General features: G+C 45.0%; 1 protein-coding gene across 5 annotated transcripts in view; it reads left to right on the forward strand.

Annotated features, from left to right (window-relative positions):
- Positions 1-4,465: 4,465 nt before the first annotated feature.
- The window catches only part of STAC3 (SH3 and cysteine rich domain 3), an 8,689-nt gene continuing 7,210 nt past the window's right edge, over positions 4,466-5,944 (forward strand). For all 5 annotated transcript variants that reach the window (XM_032289863.1, XM_032289869.1, XM_032289878.1 and 2 more), the window contains exon 1: positions 4,466-4,679. The gene's annotated coding sequence lies outside the window, so the exon portion shown is untranslated. The remainder of the gene's footprint in view (positions 4,680-5,944) is intronic.

A 5,944-nucleotide genomic window follows, 5' to 3' on the forward strand; every position in this document is an offset into this window, starting at 1 on the left:
CATCAGTCGCTGTTTTTCTGTATGGATAAAGGGTTGGAGGCCCTGGGTAGGTGTAGCCCTACAGCTGTTGGAGGTGTTTATTGTGGATTGAGATGGCTTTCCCTAGCATATGCACACTATTTTTAACACCATTCCCTCTGTCTCATCCTCTTCCCTGTACACGGTTCTGATAGATGGCTAAATCGCTAATGGGACCATGGTTTTAGGCTCTGCCATTTCTGCCACTATGGTTCATCGAGCATGTCACTTCTCAACGCTGGATTTGTGTCCTATCAGTAAAATAAGAGACTTGGACTGACTAGGTGACCTCTAAATTTCCTTCCGTACTATTAATTCTGTGGGACTCATTTAGGGCCCTTGTAGCTGAGCTGGGGAAGGAGGGGTGAGTGAGATCCAGAACTGGGTTGAGATGCTGACCTCATAACTGCCCATTTATTCTTTGTTGTTGTTGTTGTTGAGATGGTGTCTGACTCTGTCACCCAGGCTGGAGTGCAGTGGTAGATCCCAGCTCACTGCAACCACCTCCCATGCTTAAGCCATTCTTGTGCCTCAACCTCCTGAGTAGCTGGGATTACAGGCACAAGCCACCATGCCTGGCTTTATTTATATATTTATTTATTTATTTATGAGATGGAGTTTCACTCACGTTACCCAGGCTGGAGTGCAATGGCGCGATCTCGGCTCACCGCAACCTCCGCCTCCTGGGTTCAGGCAATTCTCCTTCCTCAGCCTCCTGAGTAGCTGGGATTACAGGCACGCACCACCATGCCCAGCTAATTTTTTGTATTTTTAGTAGAGATGGGGTTTCACCATGTTGACCAGGATGGTCTCGATCTCTTGACCTCGTGATCCACCCGCCTCGGCCTCCCAAAGTGCTGGGATTACAGGCTTGAGCCACTGCGCTCGGCCTATTTTTATTTATTATTTATTTATTTGTTTGGTTTGTATTTTTGGTAGAGACAGGGTTTCACCATGTTGCCCGGGTTGGTCTTGAACTCCTGACCTCGTGATTCACCTGCCTCGGCCTCCCAAAGTGTTGGGATTACAGGCATGAGCCACCACTCCCAGCCCAGCTCATCTTCTGTAAACCTTTCAGGGATGGAGAATGTAAGCCTTTCTTTAATCCTAAAACTGCAGGATTGGGTTTTACCTGTCAGGGACAAAAGCAGATGTTTCTTACAATAAAAGCTAAAGCAACTGAACTCAGTGCCAAGATGCTATATTATCCGAACATGCTCAGCAGACCTCGTCCTATGTGGCTGAAGAAAAGTGAAGAGCAGAAGTCATCCTGCCTGCAAGATGGAGCTTTTCCTCTATCTACAGCATCTAAAAGCAAGCCCTGTTGTTCTGCAGCCTGTCAGAGCAAGGCCATTAAAGAACCTGCAGAGTCAGAACCATCCTGCACCCCCTTTTCAAACTCACCCCTTAAAGAGAAAAAAGTAGTGGGTGAAAATGACAAAGCACGTTGCCCTGGAAATCCCTTGGGTCCAAGTAGCTGTATCCCTAACATGGTCGTACAGGAGCTTGTCTGATCCAGTCTCCAACACAATCCTTTATTTCTTACAGATAGAAAGGATAAAGTAGCACTGTGTTGTCACCTGTAAATTGCTCTCCCCTGAGATGGGAGTATCTCCTCTTTCATCCATGTCACAGCCCAAAGAATAGGAGAAGGGTGCACCCCTGTGAGATCAGAATGGCATCTATCTCTTTGATCCATCAGTTATAGACCGAGGCATCAAAGGTGGGAGATGGAATCGGAATCAAAAAGGTTTAGGAAGTGTGAGGCTTGGACATCCTACCTTTAAGAATTTGCAGTTCTCATGAGGAAGGAGACGTTACTTATAAATATTAAGAATTCCTTATGTGGCAGCTATAGCCTTCTGTCCAATGTAAACTGTCCCTTTTTAATGGCCCTGGTAATTCCCTTCACCCTGAGGACAAAATTTTAGAGGAAGGAGGTAGGGAGATGTCTCCGGAGGCTGCTGGAGCTAAAGCAATACTACATATTCTTCATTTTCTTTTTTCTTGAGACCAAGTCTTGCTCTGTTGCCAAGGCTAGAGTGCAGTGGCGAGATCTTGGCTCACTGCAACCTTTGCCTCCTGGGTTGAAGCAGTTCTCCTGCCTCAGCCTCCCAAGTACCTGGGATTACAGGTGCCCACCACCATGCCAAGCTAATTTTTCTACTTTTAGTAGAGATGAGGTTTCACCATGTTGGCCAGGCTGGTCTTGAACTCGTGATCTGCCCGCCTCAGCCTCCCAAAGTGCTGGGATTACAGGCATGAGCCACCATGCCCAACTATATTCTTCACTTACTTACAGGATAGCAAAGTACTTCTCCAATCACCAAAAGATAAAAAGCAATCTAGCGTAGCCAAGTCAATTCTAAGCAAAAAGAACAAAGCTGGAGGCATCACACTACCGGACTCAAACTATACTACAAGGCCACAGTAGTCAAAACAGCATGGTACTGGTAACAAAACAGATATATAGACCAATGGAACAGAACAGAGGCCTTGAAGGTAATGCCACACACCTAAAACCATCTGATTTTTGACAAACCTGAAAAAAGCAATGAGGAAACGATTCCCTGTTTAATAAATGCTATTGGGAAAACTGGCTAGCAGTGTTCAGAATGCAGAAACTGGACCCCTTCCTGACACCTTACACTAAAATTAACTCCAGATGGATTAAAGACTTAATTAAACATAAGACCTAACACCATAAAAACCCTAGAAGAAAACCTAGGCAAAACCATTCAGGACATAGGCATAGGAAAGGACTTCATGACTAAAACACCAAAAGCATTGGCAACAAAAGTCAAAATAGACAAACAGGATCTAATTAAACTCCAGAGCTTCTGCACAGCAAAAGAAACAATCATTAGAGTGAACCAGCAATCAACAGAATGGGAAAAAATTTTTGCAATCTACCCATCTGACAAAGGGCTAATATCCAGAATCTACAGAGAATTAAAACAGATTTACAAGAGAAAAACAAGCCCATTCAAAAGTGGGCAAAGCATGTGAACAGACACTTTACAAATGAAGACATACATGAGGCCAACAAACATATGAAAAAATGCTCATCATTACTGATCATCAGAGAAAAGCAAATCAAAACTACATTGAGATACCATCTCACGCCAGTTAGAATGGCGATCATTAAAAAGTCTGGAGACAACAGATGCGGGAGAGGATGTGGAGAAATAGGAACCCTTTTACACTGTTGGTGGGAGTGTAAATTAGTTCAACCATTGTGGAAGACAGTGTGGCAATTTCTCAAGGACCTGGAAATAGAAATTCCATTTGACCCAGCAATCCCATTACTGGGTATATATCCAAAGAATTATAAAGCATTCTATTGTAAGGATACATGCACATGAATGTTCATTGCAGCACTGTTTACAATAGCAAGACTTGGAACCAACCCAAATGCCCATCGATGATAGACTGGACAAGGAAAATGTGGCACATATACACCATGGAATACTATGCAGCCATAAACAATGAGTTTGTGTCCTTTGTAGGGACATGAACGAACCTGGAAACCATCATTCTCAGCAAACTGACACAAGAACAGAAAATCAAACACTGCATGTTCTCACTCATAGGTGGGTGTTGAATAATGAGAACACATGGACACAGGGAGGGGAGCATCACACACTGGGTTCTGTTGGGGGAAACTAGGGGAGGGACAGTGGGGAGTTGGGGAGGGATAACATGGGGAGAAATGCCAGATATAGGTGATGGGGAGGAAGGCAGAAAACCACATTGCTATGTATGTACCTATGCAACAATCTTGCATGTTCTTCACATGCACCCCAAAACCTAAAATGTAATAAAATATATATTTTTTAAAAAAATAAAAAGCAGTCTAGCTGGGCTTGGTGGCTCACACCTGTAATCCCAGCACTTTGGGATGCTGAGGCAGGTGGATCACCTGAGGACAGGGGTTCAAGACCAGCCTGGCCAACATGGTGAAACCCTGTCTCTACTAAAAATATAAGAATTAGCCAGGCATGGTGGTGGGCACCTGTAATCCCAGCTAGTGGGAAGGCTGAGGCAGAAGAATCGCTTGAACCCAGGAGGTGAAGATTGTAGTGAACCTGCCAGATCGCTTCATTGCACTCCAGCCTGGGCGACAAGAGCAAGACTCTGTCTTAAAAAAAAAAAAAAAAAAAAAGCAATCTAGTGTGGCTGATAGGAGAGCTCTGAGAGTTCAAATTAGTCTTTTTTTTTTTTACCCTGTCTCAAAAAATAAATGAAATATAATAATAAACTCCCCTTAAGTGAGCATGAACAGAAACTGTCCCTTCTTGAATTCAGCTGTTATTAACCTGTTGGCCATAGATGAAGAATCAAGGAACAGCAGCTCTGGGGGATGGGAGGAGTTAGGGTCCAGCCCTGCCCCAGACCTCTCAGTGTCCAATTTCTCTGTGTCAGCTGTGTTGCTCAGCTGTCTACTTTCCTCCAGCCCTGTCATTTCAGCCCCGACACCAACGCAAGAGGCTAGGAGGTCTACAAATAGCGTCTGGGTAGCTGGTGCGAACACAGAGGGTACTGGGGGGGCTTAGCCCCCAAGGAAGAGGACCAGTTTTTCCCTAGCACCACCATCAAGGCCTCGGGGTTCCCAGCTTACTCTACATACTGTGGACTGACTGACTTAGGGAATCCCAAACGTAAGTTACCTCTTCATCCTCTTTCCATTTCCACAGCTGCTCACCCCAGCTGCCCTGGCCAGTAATCTATTTAACTTCTTCATTTCTCTCCTTGTTGTGAATCATCTGGGTTTTAGGAGTCAAATTATTATTCTACTCTAGGATGAGTTAGGATTGGAGGGTGGGGTAAGGGTGGGGGTGGGGTGAAGGGAATGGAGTAGTAAGGGAAGGAAAGGCTCATATTACCCTGAAAACTTAAAATAGCTGAGCCCTGAAGCAGGCTGGGACAGAACTAGGCACAGTGCCCCTAGGGCTCAAGAAAGAAGTAGGGGAGGACAAATATCTCCAGTCCATCCTTCCTTGTGCACACACAAGGACACTCATTAAACCTCTTGAAGAGAGGAGAACTGGGAAGGTATGCATCACATACCTGTTGCCCACAGGTTCCCAGGAGAAACAAAGTACCTATAAGAAAATAACCTAAACCATTCAGCCTTGAACATTGTGTAAGGGCTGTAGACTCTGGGGTCACCCCTCAGGATGGAAGGATAAGTATCAGTTTGAGGAACTAACTGGGGATTTCTTCCGTTTGTTGGGCTTTTTTCATTTCTTTTTTTTTTTTTTTTTTTTGAGACAGAGTCTTGCTCTGTGACCCAGGCTGGAGTGCAGTGGCACAATCCCGGCTCACTGCAACCTTCACCTCCAGGTTCAAGCAATTCTCCTTCCTCAGCCTCTCAAGTAGCTGGGATTACAGGTGTCTGCCACCACACTCAGCTAATTTTTGAATATTTAGTAGAGATGGGGTTTCACCATGTTGGCCAGTCTGGTCTCAAACTCCTGACCCCTAATGATCCACCCACCTCAGCCTCCCAAAGTGCTGGGATTACAAGTGTGAGCCACCACACCCAGCCATGTTGGGCTCTTTTCTAGACCTCCATGAAATCTGTTAATAAACGCTGCCAAAGGATTTATATTTGGCCCAGAGCAGTGCCTTATGCCTGTAATCTCAACCCTTTGGGAGACTGAAATGGAAGGACTGCTTGAGCTAGTTCAGGACCAGCAACAAAGCAAGACCCTGCTTCTACAAAAAATAAAAATGTAGCCAGGTAGTGTACACTTTGTAGTCCCAGCTACTCAGGAAGCTGAGGTAGGGGGATCACTTCAGCCTGGGAGATCAAGGCTGCAGTGAGCCATGATCACGCCACTGCACTGCAGCCTGAGTGACAGAGTGAGACCTCATCTCAAAAAAAAAAAAATACATATATATATATGTGTGTATATATATA

The sequence above is a fragment of the Sapajus apella genome, unplaced genomic scaffold (assembly GCF_009761245.1).
Source record: "Sapajus apella isolate SASKATOON/1434 unplaced genomic scaffold, GSC_monkey_1.0 scaffold2, whole genome shotgun sequence".
NCBI lineage: Eukaryota > Metazoa > Chordata > Mammalia > Primates > Cebidae > Sapajus > Sapajus apella.